The sequence below is a fragment of the Dasypus novemcinctus genome, chromosome 13 (genome assembly GCF_030445035.2).
Source record: "Dasypus novemcinctus isolate mDasNov1 chromosome 13, mDasNov1.1.hap2, whole genome shotgun sequence".
Classification (NCBI taxonomy): Eukaryota; Metazoa; Chordata; class Mammalia; order Cingulata; family Dasypodidae; genus Dasypus; species Dasypus novemcinctus.
In genome coordinates this window covers 58,911,628-58,931,324 of record NC_080685.1, presented here as the reverse complement: position 1 = coordinate 58,931,324, position 19,697 = coordinate 58,911,628, and the positions used below count along the sequence as shown (strand labels likewise).

At 43.0% G+C, this 19,697-nt stretch overlaps 1 long non-coding RNA gene across 2 annotated transcripts in view; it reads right to left on the bottom strand.

Annotated features, from left to right (window-relative positions):
• LOC105747182 (uncharacterized) overlaps positions 1-11,525 on the bottom strand; it is a 43,300-nt gene extending 31,775 nt beyond the window's left edge. Inside the window, exon 1 of one of the 2 annotated variants that reach the window (XR_001119300.4) lies at positions 11,002-11,525. This is a non-coding gene — a long non-coding RNA (uncharacterized lncRNA). The remainder of the gene's footprint in view (positions 1-11,001) is intronic. The other variant, XR_002798744.3, reaches the window with a different exon arrangement.
• Positions 11,526-19,697: the final 8,172 nt, after the last annotated feature.

Genomic DNA, 19,697 nt, shown 5'->3' with positions numbered 1-19,697 from the left:
AAAAGGAGTAGTTGCTTCATTTTGTGTACCTCCCAGGGATATTTAAAATATAAATTAGATATGAATACCAGAGCACTTGTAAAACTATAAGGTGCTATTTAAATATAAGTTGTTATTATTCAGCTGGAAAAAGTGGCAGAAACTTGACCTAGTGACTTTAGTGTCCTGGGGCTTTAGTATTTTATATCATGACTTCAGAACATGGTTATTAATAATTAGTAGTTATGAGACATTTTGAAGTACTTTGAAACAGTAGTGAGTTATATTTGAATGTAGCAATAAAATGACATAAAAATTTTAATGTCATGGAATTTCTGGCTTGGAATTTTAAAAATCTCTCTATGGAGGTAGGCAGACTATTGGGTCCCAAGAGATATCTACACCATAAGCCCTGGACCCTGTGAATGTTATCTCACATGGCAAAAGGGACTTTGCAAATGCAATCAAGATTGCATTTGAGATGGGGAAGATTTTCCTAGATTATCAGGATAGGCCTAATCTTTAAAGTCCTTAAAAGTGACAGATAGGGCTGAAGAGCAAAGCCAGAGAAGTGACACAAAAGAAGGAGGAGGTGGGTGAGGAGAGATTCAAAGCATGAGACAGCCTTGAGCCAAGGAGTTACAGTTGCCTACTAGAAACTGGGAAGGGCTTTCAGTGACAACAGCCAAGGAAACAGGATTTCAGTCTTACAACTGAATTCTGCCAATAACACAAATGAACAAGGGAACAGCTCCTTTCTAGTGTCCTGTCAACATATTGATATTAGCCTGGTGAGACCCATGTTGTACTTCTGAACTACAAAACTGGATGATACTAAATTTGTGTTTCTTAAGCCCTTATGCTTGTGGTACTTTATTATGGTAGCAATAGAAAATTACCATACATATACACAATTATTAGCATAATTAATAAGACAACTTATCCAGCAACTTCATCTCTCCAGAATACAACATAAAATAAAAACCAACCATGACAATCTCTTCTGAGTAATGTTTTTGAGAGCTCTACTAATGAAAAGGTTTAGTGCAAGAAATAAAACACTCTAGATATCTTAAGAAGGAAAGGATTGAATACAGGAAATTGGGTATTTACAAAATTGTTGGAAGTGCTAAAGGAGCAGAAATGAGGCAGGACCATCAGGAATGATTCCCAGAACAGGACAGAACTGAGTCCCAGCGAAACTACTGCTGAGATTGTCATAAGAGGATTTCCCCTTTTGTCAAAAGAAGATATACATATGACCAATAAGTACGTGAAAAGAGGCTCAATATCATTGGTCATTCAGGAAACACAAATCAAAACCACAGTGAGATACCACTTTACGCTCACTAGGATACATATAAAGAAAAAAGTTAGTAACAAGTGCTGACTAGCATGTAGAAGAATCAGAACCCTCATACATTGCTGATGGGAATGCAAAATGCTAGAATAACTTTGGAAAATAGTTTTGTAGTTCCTCAAAAATTCAACGAAGAGTTACCATACGACCCAGCAATTCTCCTCCTAGATATAACGTAATCAAAGCAACTTTCTTTACCTGACTAAAGGTCACAAGTCAAAACTATACAAGCAAAACTTATACTTACTGGTGATATCTTAGAGACTTTGCCATTAAAGCTCGGAATAAGATAAGGATGCCAGTTATAAGCCTCTATTCAACACTGTGATAATTATTACAGTGTATGAATGTGATATAAAAGAAAGGAGAAAGAGAAAGAAATCGAGAGAGAGAGAGAGAAAGAGAGGGAGTGAGGGAGAAGAAAGAGAGAAAGCTGTTCTTGTTTGCAGAAAATCTGATTGTCTACAGAAAGAACATAAATTCACAGAGAAATCCCTGGAACTAAAACGTGTTTAGAAGGGTGTTAGATAAAAAAATACACAAAAATAAAAGCCTCCCTGGTGGTAATAACTAACTGAAAAGTATAATAGAAAAAATAATTTTCATGTAGGAACAGAAATTATGTAGCACCCAGGCATTAATTTGTTAAAAGATGTTCAAGACCTCTATGAAGAAAACTATGAAAATATTATTGAACAGTTTTAAGGAAGGCCTAAGTAAACGGAGATATATATCATGTTCACCACTTACAGTACTGAATAACATAAAAATATCAGTTATCTCCACATTGATCTAGAGGCTTGATGCAATTTTAATTTTTAAAAATCCTCAAAATGAATTTGTGTGATTCTAGGCAATTTAATTCTAAAATTCATGGGAAAGGGCGAGGAAATATCAATACAATTTTGAAGAAGAGGGTACTAGAAGTTGTCTTATTGGGTATTTAGATTCATTTAAAACAACTATGGTGGTATTGGCTCAGGGGATAGAAATATAGATGAAAAGAACACAACGAAAGCCCAAAAATAACATATACACATGTTGAAATTCTATTCGACTGTGGTAACATCACAAAGCAATCGAGATAGAATGGTGGGACTGTGACAAGTAGTTATCAATGTGAGAAAAAAGTGAAATTAGATTCCTACTAGCACCAACTAAAGATTAAAGACCTAAATGTGCAAAGCCAAACTCTGCAACTTTTAGAAGAAAATATAGGAAAATACATTTACTTTCACCAAGGAAGGAAAGAATTCTTATACAAGATGCAAACACTGAGAGATAAATTTGATTATATTACAACCAAAAACTTATGCATAAAAAAAGACACTATAAACAAAATGGAAATACAAATTATAGAATGTGAGAAGGTATTTGCAATGCATATACCCAAAAATAGAAGAAAATTTTAAAAAGCAGAAATTGTACAAGCTTCATTCTTTGATCACAGGGCAATAAAACCAGCTATTAATAAAAGAATACAAACAAAATAATTAAATTTTAAGAATAGGACAACAGTTAAGCAAAACAAATATTTAAGTATAAGAACAGAGCAGTGAAAAAATATTTAAAATAGTAACACTCCATTTCAAAAGTTAGGAAATGTTATCAAAGCTAAGCTAAATGCTAAAGTTACAAGCTTGATGTTTTTACTTTTTTCAAGGAAAGGAGAAATGAGAATATTAAACCCAAGGATTTAAAAAAAGAAAAACTACAAAATCTATAAAAAAACCAAGAGAAAGGAAACAATAAAGTAAAAAAGAAAACAATCTCTTAGAATATAGGAAAATGTATAGAATAAATTTAGTTATTTTAAAAAATAAAATAGACAAATCTTCAGCAAATATAAAGAAGAAGGGAAAAAAACTCATGATAATAAAATTAAAGAGATTCAGCACTAGATAAGGAGGATATATTTTAAGTATAAGACAATACTTGGAAAAATTGTACATTATAAATTTGTAAATCTAGATGAAACGTACGATCTTCTGGAAATGTATACATCACCAAAATGAGAAGTATAAAATCTAAATATACCAATCATGATTGGAAAAAAAAAGAAGAGGAGAATTCCCCCCAGAAAAAAGTTTAGGCCTAGAAAACTTTATAGGGAAAATCTTTCAATCCTTAAGGAATAAGCTATCACTATGCTCTGATAATTATTTCAAAATATTGAAAAATATGGAAAATTTATCTATTTTTTTTACAAAGCTATACTTGATATCAAATCCTGAAAAGGACAGCTCAAAAGACAGAGAAAGAAAAGAATAAACCTATGTATCTCAGAAGTTACACAGAGAAGAAAATCCAAACACAGAAAACTTTGAGTCAAAAGAATATTCCAAATAGAGTTTAACCTAGAATGGAAAGATTTTATAACTTAATATTAGAAAAATCCAATAATATAATATATCCCATCCACAGCCTAGAAAAGAATAGCCAAATATTATTCTCGGTAGATGCAGAGAAGATATTAAAATTCAACAGCTACTTCTTGTTCTTAAAATGACTACAAATTTAAGAACTCATTTTTTAGCATAATGAAATTTTTTTTTTAAAGATTTATTTTTATTTATTTAATTCCCCTCCCCTCCCCCGGTTGTCTGTTCTCTGTGTCCACTTGCTGCGTCTTGTTTCTTTGTCCGCTTCTGTTGTCGTCAGCGGCGTCAGCGGCACGGGAAGTGTGGGCGGCGCCATTCCTCGGCAGGCTGCTCCCTCCTTCACGCTGGGCGGCTCTCCTTATGGGTGCACTCCTTGTGCTTGGGGATCCCCTACGCGGGGGACACCCCTGTGTGGCACGGCACTCCTTGCGCGCATCAGCACTGCGCATGGGCCAGCTCCACACGGGTCAAGGAGGCCCGGGGCTTGAACCGCGGACCTCCCATGTGGTAGACGGACGCCCTAACCACTGGGCCAAAGTCCGTTTTCCCGAAAGTTTTTATTTCAAAATATTTTAAGTCAAAAATCATTCCAATGGGAAACGTACTTTGGACCAGTGGTTAGGGCGTCCGTCTACCATATGGGAGGTCCGCGGTTCAAACCCCGGGCCTCCTTGACCCGTGTGGAGCTGGCCCATGCGCAGTGCTGATGCGCGCAAGGAGTGCCGTGCCACGCAAGGGTGTCCCCCGCGTGGGGGAGCCCCACGCGCAAGGAGTGCGCCCGTGAGGAAAGCCGCCCAGTGTGAAAAGGAAGAGCAGCCTGCCCAGGAATGGCGCCGCCCACACTTCCCGTGCCGCTGACAACAACGGAAGCGGACAAAGAAACAAGACGCAGCAAATAGACACCAAGAACAGACAACCAGAGGAGGGGGGGAAATTGAATAAATAAATAAATCTTTAAAAAAAAAAAAAATCATTCCAAGAAAGAAATACTAAGGCAATATTGTTCAAATCAGAGCTTTTAACAGGAGCAAAACAGAGATAATGTTTATTGCCATTTTTATTTAATTTTCATATGGAAGTTCTGACCAATGAAATAGGACACAGATGAAAAATAGAATGCATAAATATTGGGAGGGAGAGACCAGATTTACATTTTTTGTAAATGATATAATTATATACTTAGAAACCCAAAGAATTATTCAGCTAAAAATGATTAGAATCGATATGAGAGTCAAAAAAACTGCTAAATATTCAAGAGATATAAAAGCCAGTAGCTCTCCTGTATACCAATATTATTCTGTTACAAAATGTAATGAAATAAAGAGATCAGATCATAATAGCAAAACTCTGATTTAGACTGTTAAAATGCTGAAAACCTCTAATAAATGCCTTGGAGCAACTTTAATGAGGATGTGAACAACCCATATGATAAAAACTACAAAATATTCCTGAAAAATGTTAAAGCAGACTTGAATATTAAATCCTATCACAACCATGCCAGTTCTTTTCTAACAAATTTGTACACTCAATGTAATTTCAATAAAAATCTCAATAAGGGGAAGCAGATGTGGCTCAAGTGATTAAGCTCCTGCTTGCCACATGGGAGGATCCAGGTTGGGTTCCTGGTGCCTTCTAAAGTGAAGATGAGCACACAGCAAATGGACACAGAGAGCAAGACAGTGAGTGCAAACAATGAGGGGGGAGGGAAATAAATAAATAAAATAAATCTTTAATAAAAAATCTCAATAAGATTATTTTCAGAATTTGGCAGAATCATTCTAATGTTCACTGAAAGAATAATTAGGTATGAACAGTAAACAAAATGTTGAACCTGAAAAGAAATAGCAGGACAGTGGCCCTACCAGGAACAAAACCATTTTTAAAAGCCAGGTATCAATATAACACCGCAGAAATGACAAAAGAACAAATGTACAAATCAGTAGCACAGATTAGATATTCTGAGACCACATTATACATAAGAATTTAATCTGTGGTAAAGAAAATATCATAAATCAGTAGGGAATAAAAGTATTTTTTAAATTGTGCTGGGAGAACTGATTACCGGGGAAAAAAATAGTCTTAAAGTAGTCCTCAAATCAATACATCAAAACTCAAAGATGGTTAAATACATGTAAAATAGAAAACTATTATAATGAAACTAAAATGACATAATAAAACTAGAAGCACATGAAAAGTGTTCAATAACTTTAGTCATTACAGAAATGAAATTTTAAACCATAGCAAGCTACCACTGCACACCCAAAATAATGGCTAAAATGAAAAAGACTGACAACACCAAATGTTGGTGAAAGTATAGAGTAACTAGAACTCTCATGCAGTGTTGATAAGAGTGTAAATTAATACAACCATTTTGGGAAAAAGTCTGACAATTTCTTATAAAACTAAGCATGTGGCTACCCTGTGACTCAGGAATTCTACTCCTAGGCATTTACCCAAGAGAAATGAAAAGGCATATGTCCACACAAAAGACATGTACAAGAAAATCTAGAGCAGCAATTTATAGTTCCAAACTGGAAACAGCCCAGGTGTTTATGAGTAGAAGAATGGGTGCACAATGAAACGTTCCTGTTAACAAAAAGAAATAAACTCCAGAAATACACCACACACAGATGAGTCTCAAAAACATGGTGAATGAAAGAATCCTTACACAAAATAGTTCCGGCTGTATGATTCTGGTTATATAATGTTCCAAAACAGGCAAAACTAATCTACGATGAGAAAACACAAAACAATACTTGCCTCTGGGGGCAGAGTGGGAGTGGGAACTGACAGGGAAGGGACAGCGGGGAACTTTCTGGAGTGATAAGTTCTGTATCTTATCAGGAGCTTAGGTTACACAGGTGTATGCAATTGTCAAAACTCACTAAATGATACACAAGATTTGTGCATTTCAGTGTATGTAAATTTTATCTTTAATTTTTTTTAATTAGAAGAAAATGTGAAATAATTTTCAAAGTTCTATGTGGGAAAGGTCATTCTTTAGAAAGGAAAAGATTGAAGGATTTGACTATTTTAAATCTTAAAATTTCTGTTTCATACACACATACACACACACACACACACACACACACGCAAATATCAAGCCAGGAAAAGATTATTATAAAAACTTATTCTAAATCATTGCAAATGTCACCATAACAACAGATATATGGGCAAAGTCTCTGAACAGAAAATTCATAAACAAAAAATAAAATTTGTTAACAAACATGGGAAATTTCTTGTTTACGGAAATTAGAATTGTAATTGTATTGAGAGCAACATATATCAAAGGCCTAGGATTTGTATACTTTTCGATTTAGCTGTTTATATGTTTAAAGTAAATAAGAATGCCCCTGCACAAAGACTTAGCTGCAAGAATGTTCTCTGTAATATTGACAAATCGGCTACTACCCAAATGTGTAACATAGAATATTGATTAAATAAGTAATAGTCTAAACATTTAATGGACTCCTGCACAACCATTAAAAATGATGTTTTCAGGGAGTGGATGTAGCTCAGTGGTTGAGAGCCTGCTTCCCATGTATAAGATCCTGGGTTCAATCCCCGGTACCACCTAAAAACAAAAAACTCATGATGTTGTAAAAGAATATTTAACGATATTGAGAAGATATTTTCATCTTGAACAATAAAATGAAAAGGTAAAAAAAAACCCTCGATCCTGTTTCTCTCGTCCCTACATGTCTGGGCACACAAAGCATTCAGCTTCTATCAACTTCCTCTCTCCCCTTCTTCCTTGTTTTCCTTTGGAAGCTGTTCCTGTCTTTCACTTCTGGTGAAGTGGAGATAGGTTGGCATTAGAACAGGGGAAAAATTAAACACTTTTAAAAAATGAAAACAAAAGGATTTAAGTGAACCAATTATTATTGGGAAAAAAAGTATATGCACATGACTTAAAATTTTTAAAAGTGTGTCTTTTGAAAAGTATGCCTCGCTACCTTGGCCCCTTAATCAGTTTCTTGTAACTGCTTCCAAATATACTTTTTAGAAAGACTACTATCAAAGGCAAACAAAAAGTACAAGAAAACAAAGAAAAGAGAAGGGAGAGGAGAATAAAGAAAGAAGGACTCATGTGTCATGATGATGGGAATGAGTGTTGCTGGGGGGAAGAGGTGGGGTGGGGGTGGTGGGGTTGAATGGGACCTCATATATATATATATTTTAATGTAATATTATTACAAAGTCAATAAAAAAATAATAAAATAAACTTAAAAAATTTAAAAAAAAATTTATTTTACACATAAAAAAAAAGAAAGAAGGACTCGGGAAAATTTAGCATCACTTTATTCTATGAGGGCTCTGGACAACCCAAGGTTATTTTAGAATGTATGTTAAATACTTCGATCCTTCAGCGATCTGGTACTCACTTAATAATACCATTAAATGAAAATCAAATGATTTAATCTAAAATAAATCAATCGGAATCAAAAGTGAGGTTTCTTAATCTAGGGACTGAATAACACAGGAAACCCAGAGGTGGTGGAGAATTGTGGGTGATGGTACAGATGCAAGAGTGTCCTTTGTGAGCTAGAGCAGATGTCCGTCATATTGCAGGGTGATGGAAATGTGGAGAAGCATGGGAAAACTACAACTACTGTGACCTATGGACGGGGCTAACTGCAGTACTGTAATATTTATGCTTTTATGCCAAAGATGTACTGTGTTGATAATGGAGGAGTATGGCAAAAGTGTGCCAGATATATGCTATGGACCATAATTGGTGGGAAGAGCCTGATGATATTATCTCATAATCTCTAACAAATGTTCCACCACAGTGTGGTGTGTTGGTTGGGGGGGTGTTGTATGGAATTCTACACATGTGCATGATTGTTTTGTAAGTTCACAACCTCTGTAATAAAAATATTTTTAAAAAATAATAGGGTGGGTTGTGGGGAAAATACATCAAATGTAAGATATGGACTATAGTTAGTAGTAAGATTTTGATGATATTCTTTCATAATTTGTAACAAATGTTTCACAACAATGCCAAGTGTAGGTGGAGGGGTGCTATATGGGAGCCCTGTGTATGGGTGATATACTTTAAAAAAATTTTTTTTTAAGTGAGGATTCTTTTTGTTTGGTGCCTTGGGGAACAGTGACAGTGTCATCCAAGCCCAAGTTGGGGTTGCTTGACCTGACAAGCATTAATGTACCTCCAGGAACAACCAAATATGTAACCAGGACTGTCTTGGGCATGCAGCGTTGATGGAAAGAAAGTAGCAGAGAGTAAGAACCTTAGCAATGCCCCCTTCCCAATTCACCCCTCTGTGGAGTTTACCTAGGGCGGAAGCATCAGATGACAGCCAAGCGGGGAGGACACGCTCTATTTTCTTTCCTAGCATCATCCCCAGGTATTTGGGATGTGAGTGCAGATTCTCTTTAACCACCATTATGCACTGATTAGCCATTAATTACTAACTTATATTTACTGCCTGACAATATTATTAATAGGTGGGGAGGGGAGAGATCCTCCTAGTCCACAAAAAACAGACCTGGGCGCCTCAGGCCAGGGCGGATCAGGACTCGTGTGTGTGTCTTTCTCTGCGGCCCTCTCTTCCCCAAGATGCCAGTGTGCAACACTCAAAAGGTGGGCACTGAGGGGATGAAACTTAATCAAATTAATTTTTACTGCATGAACTGCATTATTTTCATGTGTGCTTAGGTGACCACCTTCATATGCAGTTAGTTCCTGCTGTTTTCTTTTTATACCAATATTTTTCAAACTTTTATGGAACACTCGATGTGAGTGACACCTTGCTAGATGCAGTAAGCAAGCTTACAAGATGAAAAGGAATGGTGGGGAGGGCAGTGGCATAGGAACAGGAGCAAGAGGAAGGAATTCACCTAGGGATGGAGAGAGGAAGAACAAGAGGAAAGGGAGACAAGTCAGAGAAGCCAAAGCAGAAACGGAGAGAACAAGAGAACAGTCATCTGCTGCAGAGAGAGGAAGGATTCTGTAAAAGGCTACAGCTATACCTGCAAGCCCTTATCAACTTCTGAAAAACAGTCTTCACATACAAAATCAACTGGATGCTTTTCCCAAAGGAAAAAAAAAAGGCAGAATTACTTTTTAATAATTTCTCCTTTTCTTTTGTACTTCAAATGTGTATCAGAGAGAGGAACTTTTCTAAGGGTTTGTCTAGCCCAGCTACTTACCCTTCACCGACATCACACTGCCTGCCCTGACCCCAGGTTGTTACCACGCCTGCATTGATGGCATCAGGCCAAGAATCAGCAGGTGCAATGAAGCCTGACAGTTTTCCTGATTTACCTCCAACATGCAAATTAAAAGTGCTCTCGCGCTTTTTCCAAAGGAGTGTTTCTCGCGTATTTTCCAAAGGAGCGTTTCTGAGTGAAGTTCGACGTTCACCTGACTTTAGCATTTACTTCTCTAGGACTTCTCTAGGACTAGAGCTAGTGCCTTCAGAAGACGCATCTCCAAGGTGGCGCCCCTCGCGGGCCCCGGCTCTGGGCACAGAGGACAGAAAGAACAAGGAAGAGAAGGAGAGAGCTCTGGTGTTCATGCTCTCCTTCGTCAGTGCTACAACCATGTATCGGGCACCGGTGATGTACGGGCTGCACTTCAGACTCTGGGGGTACTGGGGTGGCAGGACAACAGCGTCACTGCCCTCCAGAGCTCACGGCTCTTCCTCGGAGGTAGGCAGAGCAGGCATTATTAATCTCGTTATGAGATGAGGAAACGGAGGCAAGGAACTAGGACGGGACTGGAGCCCGGGCTTCTCCCCTAACGCCACCCTCGTGAACCCTCAAACTTTCCTCTTCCTAACTCGGCAAAAGAGCTCTCAGAAGGCGTTCACCCTTAAAAGCTGGGGGAAAGGATCTGGGTCCCCATCTCCGCCTTCGAAGCAGCAGCACATTTCTTCATGCAATTTTAGACCCTTATTATAATTCTTGGTACTGGGAATAAATCTGCTTTCAGAAATCATTTGCCAGAGGCTTTAAATACATCTTAGAGCAGAGGAGAACGCAAAATGAGACCTGGGAAAACATTTTTCCTGTGAAATGATAAGACACCCAGGTATTCAGAGAAGACGCTAGACCCGCTCTGTCCCCAGGGAACTCCGAGTCCACCTGCCTTCGTGCCACATCTGAAGCCTTTCGCAGAAGCCGAGAGGGGAGGGCTGCTCTCGGGGAGGGCGTTCTCCTCCTTCGCCCCCTTCAGCCGCCAGCGGCAGCCGATGCCCTCGTGCCTGCCAGCCCGCTGCCTTGTAAACATTCTCCCCAATAGCGGGCATTACTCACAGTTTGAAAATCACTTTGACTCTGGAAACATAAATATGTTCATGTCAGATGAGTCAGCAGGAAGACGGCACGCCACTCCACGGCAGCCTCCTGCCGACCTCCCCACGCCTCCGCGCCTGGGGATTCAAACCTGAAAAAACCAAAGAGTGAAAAAGAGAAGTGCCCCTTTGGTGGGAGGGAACAGCAATCACGCTTAGGGCTCAAAGAACAGCTTTAAAGGGCTGGCCCAATTAGAATCGCCAGCCCTCCCCAGTGGAGCTCCGGGGAGCAGCCGCAGGAGGCGGGAGCTGCTTTAGAGGAGCTGAGCCTCCTCCCCAGGGCTTGCTGAGCCAGGCCCCTCCAGTCCCCACACGGCGGGGAACTGTTCTTTCCAGGGCTCCTCTCCCCGGTTTCTGCACCCAGACCAAGGGATGCCGCTGCCCAGGGAGAGCAGAGTCCAGGGCTCTTATCCCTGGAGTCTCTACAGGAAACCGGACGCTCCTCTGGTTTGCTCCCTCGGCCCCTTCGTTCTGGTTCTGTGCCCACTAGGCGGCACCACCGAGGCCAGAGCTTGTAGCTGCTTTCTGGGCTGCTTTCAGCATCACTTAGGACCTCTTGGCTGCTTCCTCTCCCTCAGCTGCTGGGAAAGGAACAGGAACTGAGCAGGGGTGGTCTGGGTGACCACTCCTCCCAGTTCCTAGCCTGGGTCACACTTCAGCCTGCCCATAACCTCAGCCGTGCTCCTGCCAGCCTGCCTTGCCCACCTTCAAACTCTGAACTCAGGTTCTCCTTTAAGTACACCGACCTCATGCCCAACAACAGGCTTTCAGGTACAGTCCTCACTGAGGTCTGATAATAACCAGTATTCTATAAATGGGAAAACCGATGTCTTTACCCGAGGTCACACAGCGGGTGGCAGAGACAGATGCTCAAACCTGCACCCTTTCTACTCTGCTAACAACAGAACAGCAAACCCACACTTGGAGAGCTAGCGTGTGCCAGGTCAGGCTGGAAGGACCTTAAGTGCACATATTTTTATAGATGAGACAACCAAAATCTACAGAGTGGCAGTGACTGGCCCAAGGTCTCACAGCTCATAAGTGGCAGAACTAGCCTCCAAATAAGGTCCCCTGACTCCCAGTCCAGGGCTTTTTCCTCTAACCTTGTTACTTCCCTCACTCTGGGCTGATTCCAGTTTGGACACAGGAACAGTCAGCTCCCTCCCCATCCAGCACACATCCATTAGCCCCTGCATCTCACATTGCCGATACAAAGCATTCTATTTCCAAAGCACAAGGGTCGCAGAAGAGGCAGAGATGGCCAGGAGGAAAATACACTGAAAGGAGGGGGTTAACCAAATCCAGTGGCATCCTATTATGATGTGACTAACCATTACCCCAAACTGGCTACAGCCCTGATCTGCAGCACTAGCAGGAAGCTGAGGCAACATCACTGCCTGGATGGGGTGCTGATGTGGCCCCACAGTTGCGTAATCTGTGAAGCAGTGAGATCCCTACCCCAACCTAGAGATTCTACAGCACCCAAACTCCAGGCCCTGTCAGTACCTGCCCCTCAGACCACTTCTTTTGGTTCCTTGTAGAACCCAAGAAGCTGGTGCACTGAACTTCTCACTTTCCCACCACCCTGTAGGGTGGTACTGACCCAGCCTGGCCACAGCAGGCATTCCCTCAACTGGAGCCTTCCTCTCCAAACACCTTTCTCCCTTGACATTCCCCAGCTTGACCCCAAAGACAAGGGAGAGAAGAGACTCACATTTTCAGGTGAGGTGCTGAAAATCCTTAGAAAACTGTGGAACATCCTATTTAGAGAGGATTTCTCCTCTTGTCACATCTTCCCTTCTGGTCCCATCCAATTTATCCTGGAGGTATGGCTGGTCAACTAAAGCTGACCCCTCCCCTGACCCCCAAAGCAAGCAACAGCCGCTACTATATTGAGTGGCAAAATGATGCCATATCATAAGTGAGTACCCTGAGGCTTCGCTGCGAGCCATCATCTAATTATGACAATGTTCTATCATCCTGACCTTTTCATGGCAGAAAGCTGAGTGAGGGGCTCAGTGTAGACTCCAGAGCTCAAATCCAGCACCTGTGACTGCAGCTGAGGACACACACCCCCACTCCCCCCACCGACCCAGATTCCCTCCCTAGTAGAAGCACTGTCACCAAAGCAGTTTTCCTCTGCTGACCTGACTTTGAAATTAGAAGCCATTAGAAAGCTGAATAGCCATTAGAAAGCAATGGGGCAGAGGGGTGTATGTGTGTGGATATATTTACCAAGGCAGACATCCCAAGTGCTGGGCTAGACACTGAACATATATTTTTTTCATCTGATTCTCAGAACTCTCCGAGGAACGTATTACAATCCCTGTGGAGTTGGAGAAAGTGAGCTCGGAGGGGTTAAGTAACTTTCCCAAGGTTACAGAGCTGGCCGGTGGTGGGGCTCAGATTCCATACTCCAAAGGGGACTGAACTGTACAGAAAGGTGCTATCACCTCACCTGACCCTACAAACTTCACTCTAGCATGAGTCAAATGGAAACAGAGATGGCCTGCCTGCCTCCAGGACCCCCTTCCCTGCCACCAATGCCAGCAGCCTGGGAACCAGCTCTTCCTCCAGGATCAGCTCCAGCACCAGTCCGGGGCGAGCTCACACCCACCCACCCACTGAACGTCGGGACATTCCCTTCTCCCACGGCACCAACTGTACTCTCCCGTGGGCACCCCCGCCCTGATGCAGCTATTTCTGCGACATCGACGTACTTTCTACCCTCTTACCAATGGGTTTCTCCTTTGTAGTGCACCCACCCATCCTGCAAGTATTTTGAGCATATGCTGGTCTTCAATGGTAAGTCCTTAGAGGACACTGATTGTTCACTTAAGCTTATAAGCGAAGTTACACCCATCACAGCACCTCACCTCCTTAAGATTACTTTATGAGAGGGAGGGGAGGGGCAGACAAAGGCAAAGGTGACAAGGGACTGAAAATAAAATAAGCCTGTGAAGGCATCTGAACAAATGGTAATACAATTACTATATGTTAAATATAAGAATAAACATAAAGAACCCTTATAGCTCTTATATATAACTGTTATATGTTATTTCATATCCATAAATGTTATTATATACATAATTTTATATTATCTCCATGTATCTAATTTAATGCATTTAATTATATTAATCAAAATATGTAGGTATTTTAATATACTCAATATATTTAATTTATTTTATATTTAATTTCTATAATGTCATATTTAAGTCATACATTGACATATTTTAGATATTTACATGTCATTATTAAATAAATATAAATGTTATATAACTACAACTCTTATTCTATAAATAACAAACCTTTTGTTATTATAATAAACCCTTATGCATCACTTTCTGTGTGCCAGGACCTAAGTGCTTTTACATAAATGGTAAATCTACTTGTTGCGTGAAAAGTTTACACAGGCTGAAAGTATAAATAAGGTAAGTTTCAAATAAATTCCTGGAGGCAGATCTATAACAAGTTATTAAAGTGGTGCTAGGAGCAGTCAGGGTGCATTCCTGACCTGAGAACGATGTCATGAAGGGCAAGTGCCATACCCCAACCTGACCACCTTAGAGGCTCTGTCAGGCACAGGTGCCCAAGCAGGTCTGAGCTCAGAAGGTCACTGTTAAGGTGTTACTAGGGAACTGGGTTCAACCAGGGACTCCTGAGCTTTTCCTTATCCAGGGAGCCGGCCAAACGGCTTCTACCCCACCCTTCCACCCAACAGCCCGGCAGCCTGCCTGTGTCGTTCCACGACTGCACAAAAGCCACACTTTGCTTTGTGTCACCCAGTGAGTAACCAGTACAGTCGGGAACAGACCCAGGACTCCTGCTCTTTGGTTGCTGAGGCTGTTCGCCAAAGGGAGATCACAATCCTTCCACATTAGTGGCCGGTTACATTCATGGCTCTTAATAACATTCAATGAGGCTTCTGGGACAGGGAAATGATCAGGAATGTAGGCTGGGGATAAAAAGTCAAAACTTGAAATGTCACACAAGATCTTTATTTCAGAAGGTTTAAAAATGGCAATCCAACTCACCAAGTCCTTCCATTGGGAAATGAGTCCTAGGTCTGAGGAAGACCTAATCAGCTCACCTGTCCTGAAAGAGGATGGGAGTGAGAAGGAAAAAGCGCCTCTTCCCTGTGATTTCATCTCCATGTTTACCTAATGCTGCCATTTTAACTCCCTTCTGTCATGTGTGCCACATGTTACCGTTGACCACGCACATTCACACGCATTGTCCCACCGAGTCTTATAATGGGGATGTGATCAGTGGGCTGGAAATCAGGCCAGCAGGACTCTCGACTACTAACAGGCTGTGTGACCCTGGGGAAGGTCCCTCGTCTGGACTTTGGTTCCCTCATTTATAAAAGCGGCTGGGCTGCTGGAAGCTTCCTTGCCTGTGTGTCCAGCCCCAGTAGAGATGGACAGGCTGCTGCCCGCACAGCCCGGCTGCTCTCTGCCCTAGCTGAGGCTGCCTGGGGATGTCTCACCTCCTGGGGAGCACACCCTTTGGCCACAGGTGCCAGAAAACCTGCGAGAGCAGGAAAAGCGGTTGATGGCTGACAGTGCCTTCATCAGCCTGAGGGGCAGAAGCAGGGGGATACAGAGGTGTGAGGGGAGAGGGGCAGTTCTCCATGCCTCCAAGGAATGGGCTGGGGAAGGAAGGTGCTCCTGGTAGACATGGCATGTGTACACCAAGGGTGGGACTGTGCTACTCACCCAAAGACCAGTAACAATTCTTGGAACACAACAGTGACAGCAGCTCCACTTGCCTCCATTTCCCGTACAGAGACACTACCATTTTGCTCAAACTTTGAGACGTCCTTGTCTCGAATTTGTTTTTGGCACAGACATGCTGTTCCAATAGGACATTTTCTGTCATTTAATAGTTGAGAGGGGATTGCGGTAGAGGAGAAACAAGGTATTTCTCCTGCACTTGAGTCCATCTGGCTGCTGGGGTGCCAGGTAAAGGCTCTTGAAGCCAGATGCCCTCCCTAGATGCGCCTGGACTAGAGTGAGGCAAGTGAGTTGCCTAGGGCGCAAAATTTAAGGGGGCACCATTCTCAGGGTCTCGAGTGAGTGTGATGCCTCCTTATTCACCTCACTCCTCTCCATGCCCTGAGACCTGGTACCTCATTCACTTTGCCATCTTCCGGCATGGAGGCGTTTACTTGTTCAGAGATACCAGGATTGCGTTAAGAGAGAATCAGCATAATCCAGAATTAGACATACATTTAGCAGCCAACTTTACCACCAAAAACATGGACTCTGGAATCCAATGACTTGGGAAAGACTGCCCTTTGTCATTAGCTGTGTAACCTAGGGAAACAATCTCCTGCCTTGTTTCCTTCCTCATCAGAAAAATGGGGGCAATACCACCTACCTCAGAGAGAAGATATGAGGATTAAAGAGGTAGGGGAGGAGATTAGGCCAAGTTCTAGCACATAGGAAACCTCAGTAAACTTCCCTGTGATAGTGCTGAATGATCCAGTGTTGGACAGGGTTTCTGCCTCTAGAAGTCTCGGGAAATACCAATTTAAGAGTTTGGCGACCAGTCCTCACATTACCTACCCAGAGAGACGATGTAACTTGATTCAGGACACACACTAATGACCGAGTTTGAGCCCGCTCAAAAACTGAACAAGAGTTGATCGATTACATAAATATTAAAAACCCACACTCCTCTATCAGCATAGGTGTAAACATATGCTGAGAGACCGCAAGAAAAGAGGTAGGGAGGCAGAGACCGCGGTAAACTCGTCCAGAGTTTTGGGTCAGAATCAGAGGGCAAGTGGGTTTGGGACCAGAATCAGAGCGCCCATTAGTCAAGGAGGGCTTCCAGGAGGAGGTTCAGAGACTTCCGAGGGCACTTCATTGGGGCTCAGGTGCTCTATTTTCCCACTTCCCTCATCGCCATTTTAATAATGAACACTTCCCGGGATAAAGGGTTCTGTCTGATTCTACGGGTGGGGAGTCTTTTCCTCGGCTCTTTCACGACCCTATCCCTGATCTCTTTAAGGCGTAGAAACTCGGCGAACCTTCTAAGGGTGCCCCCGCGACCGCCCCGCCCCGCCCCGCGCATCCACCACCTTTCCGGGAAGGGGCTGACGTCAGCACGTTCTCCGCGGGTGGGGGCGGGGCCCGTGGCTCACCGGGCCCGCGCCTCGCGGCCCTGCCCGGCCGTCCGCCTGTGAGGCGCGCGGTCCTGCGTCTAATCTTAGCTCGGGCCTCCTCCCTGGGGTCCTCGCGAGGGACGTGGCGGGCCAGGGGCGCTGGCCTCGAGGGAGAGCCCAGCCGGAGGGATTGGGCCCGCGGGCGACTCGAGGTGCCGGAGAGCGGGCGCCTGCCGCGGCGGGAGCCGCGGGTCCCCTCCGCCTGTAAACGCAGCCACTGGCTCGGCGCAGGCGCAAAGTAGGTGCTCAGCAAACGAAGCAGGGTTTCCTCCTGGACGGCTACCCGGACTTCCCAGACAGGGGCAGAGTTATGGAAAGTTCTCTGGGGCCGAGGCGCGGGGTGAGGTGAAATCAGGAGCGGGGCCCGACGAGGGCGGGGGCCGCCGGCGTGGAGAGATCCCGCGCGGGTGCCGCTAGCGGCCGGCGGGGGTGAGGGCGGCGGCGACCCCGGACCTGTCCCGTCCCGGGCCGGCGCGTTCGAATTCGGCGTGGAGGTGGGAGAGGCGGTGCCCTGGGTGGTGCGCAGGGCGGTGTCCGCGGTAGGGGCAGGATGGCCGAGCCTGAAGCTCACCGCTCGAGGAGCCAGGGCTGAGGCCACCAAACCCGGTCGCTCGGCCCCACGCCCCGCGTACCGGGGTGACCTTCCAGGAACCAGATCAGGCCTCGTTTGGAAGAAAGGAAGCAGTGCCAAACGCTTGGTAAACCGACGCTCTCCCTGTCATGGGGGGTGGGGACGGGAGACCTGGGAAGACGCTCTGTCAGCGTCAGGCGACCTGCACTTTTGGCCTTGCGGAGTGGCCTGCCCTGTCACGGTGACCCGCAGTCTGTTGGAGTGGCGTCCTCAGGCGTCGCGAGGCTTGTCTCCGTAGGCGGCTTATAAAACAAGGTCCAAAAGCCTTTAACCTCGTTAGGTGAAGGGTATTGGAAATTTTTAAAGAGTATTTGTATGATGATAAACCGGGAGTATCACATGGTGTTATGGGAACATTTCCCAAGGTTGGGTTATTAGAAATTTCTGCTTCAAGTTTTCTTTCAAGCCTATAACCTTAAAATCTTTATTTGCCCTTCAGAAAAAAATGACAGAATGTTACTTGTGGGATAAAGGTAGCATTGGGAATTATGAGGGGATGAATGGCAGAAATCTGTAAACCTGAAGGTGTGACCTTCATTTACTTTGCAAAAATGCCACATTGGGCAGTGTAAATGAGGGGTTTTTCAAATGTGACTCGAACCTGCAGTCGTTTTAGGGCTTTAGTGCGTGTTCAGTATGTGTCTTAAAACCACTTTTAAAAGACTGACCGTTTATAATTTAATGTTGGTATTTGTAATGATTAAATGCGTTCAGATTTATGCAAGTTTTTGTATTGCTCATAAGGCACCAGAAGCCTTTGTCCTAATTTTGTACAGTGTCTTCCACATTTTCCCGTGCAATGCCTGTTTTGGGAGGGTCTTTGAGCAGGTGGGAATGATGAATCATGTTCCTAAACTGAGCTTTTTCCCTTTGTGTGGGTTATTGTTGTGTGTATATAATGCATAGGAACCTTACTATGAAAGTGTTCATATAGAGGAACAAGTGAGTTCATAGTTGAAATTAGATGAGATGAAAGTACCTGAAAAAGAATTTCTTAGGAGTAACATTCCAATAACTTGCTGAGCTGCCTTTTTCTGTTCTTTTATTTTTATGAGTTAGAAATAAAATTTTTAATACTAAAAAAGGAAAGTTGACCAAGATGTTTCCTTGGCACATGACCTAGAAATAATAATGATTGATATTATTAATAATAATACAATAAGGAAGTTGTGTTTTTTTTAAAAAAAAGTGTTCATGTTCAGAATTTAAATGTTTTAGTCCAGAAATTGAATTTTCACTTTAAAAATATTCGGTCCTGGAATGGGCCACCTGCATCCTGTAGGCAGCCTTATCACTTCTGTAAAGCCTTCCCTGCCCCCAGGATGTCCTTGCACACTTTGAGCATACGTCTGTCATTGTTACTGTTCATCACTGTGTTGTGATTGTTTACATGTTTGTTTCTCCTACTAGACTAAGCTCTTGGGGCTATAGCTAGTGTCTTTACCTTTGTATCTCTAGCATCTCGAATAATTGTGCTAGCAGGTAGTAAGAGCTAAATTTTTTGTTTTGGTGAATGAATATAAGCAAATTTTGGGGAGGGAGACACTTCCATAATTGAGAGGAATTGAGCGAGACCTATGGTGCTGCTATAGGGGCTATAGTTTCCTTTTTTCCCAATCTCAGGCTTAACCCACCCCACCCCACCCCCACTTCATACCACCATCACCAACACCCATGAGGAAAGAAAGGAAGGGGGAAGGGAAATAAAACCAACAAACAAACTCTAAATTATTTGGGGATCTAAGTAGTTTGGTGTACTCTTGCTTTCAAGATGGTGCAACTTTGTCAACTCTGCAGGCCATGACTCTATAATCTGCATACTGGCATTGGTCAGCTTCTAGTCACAGCAGAGTTG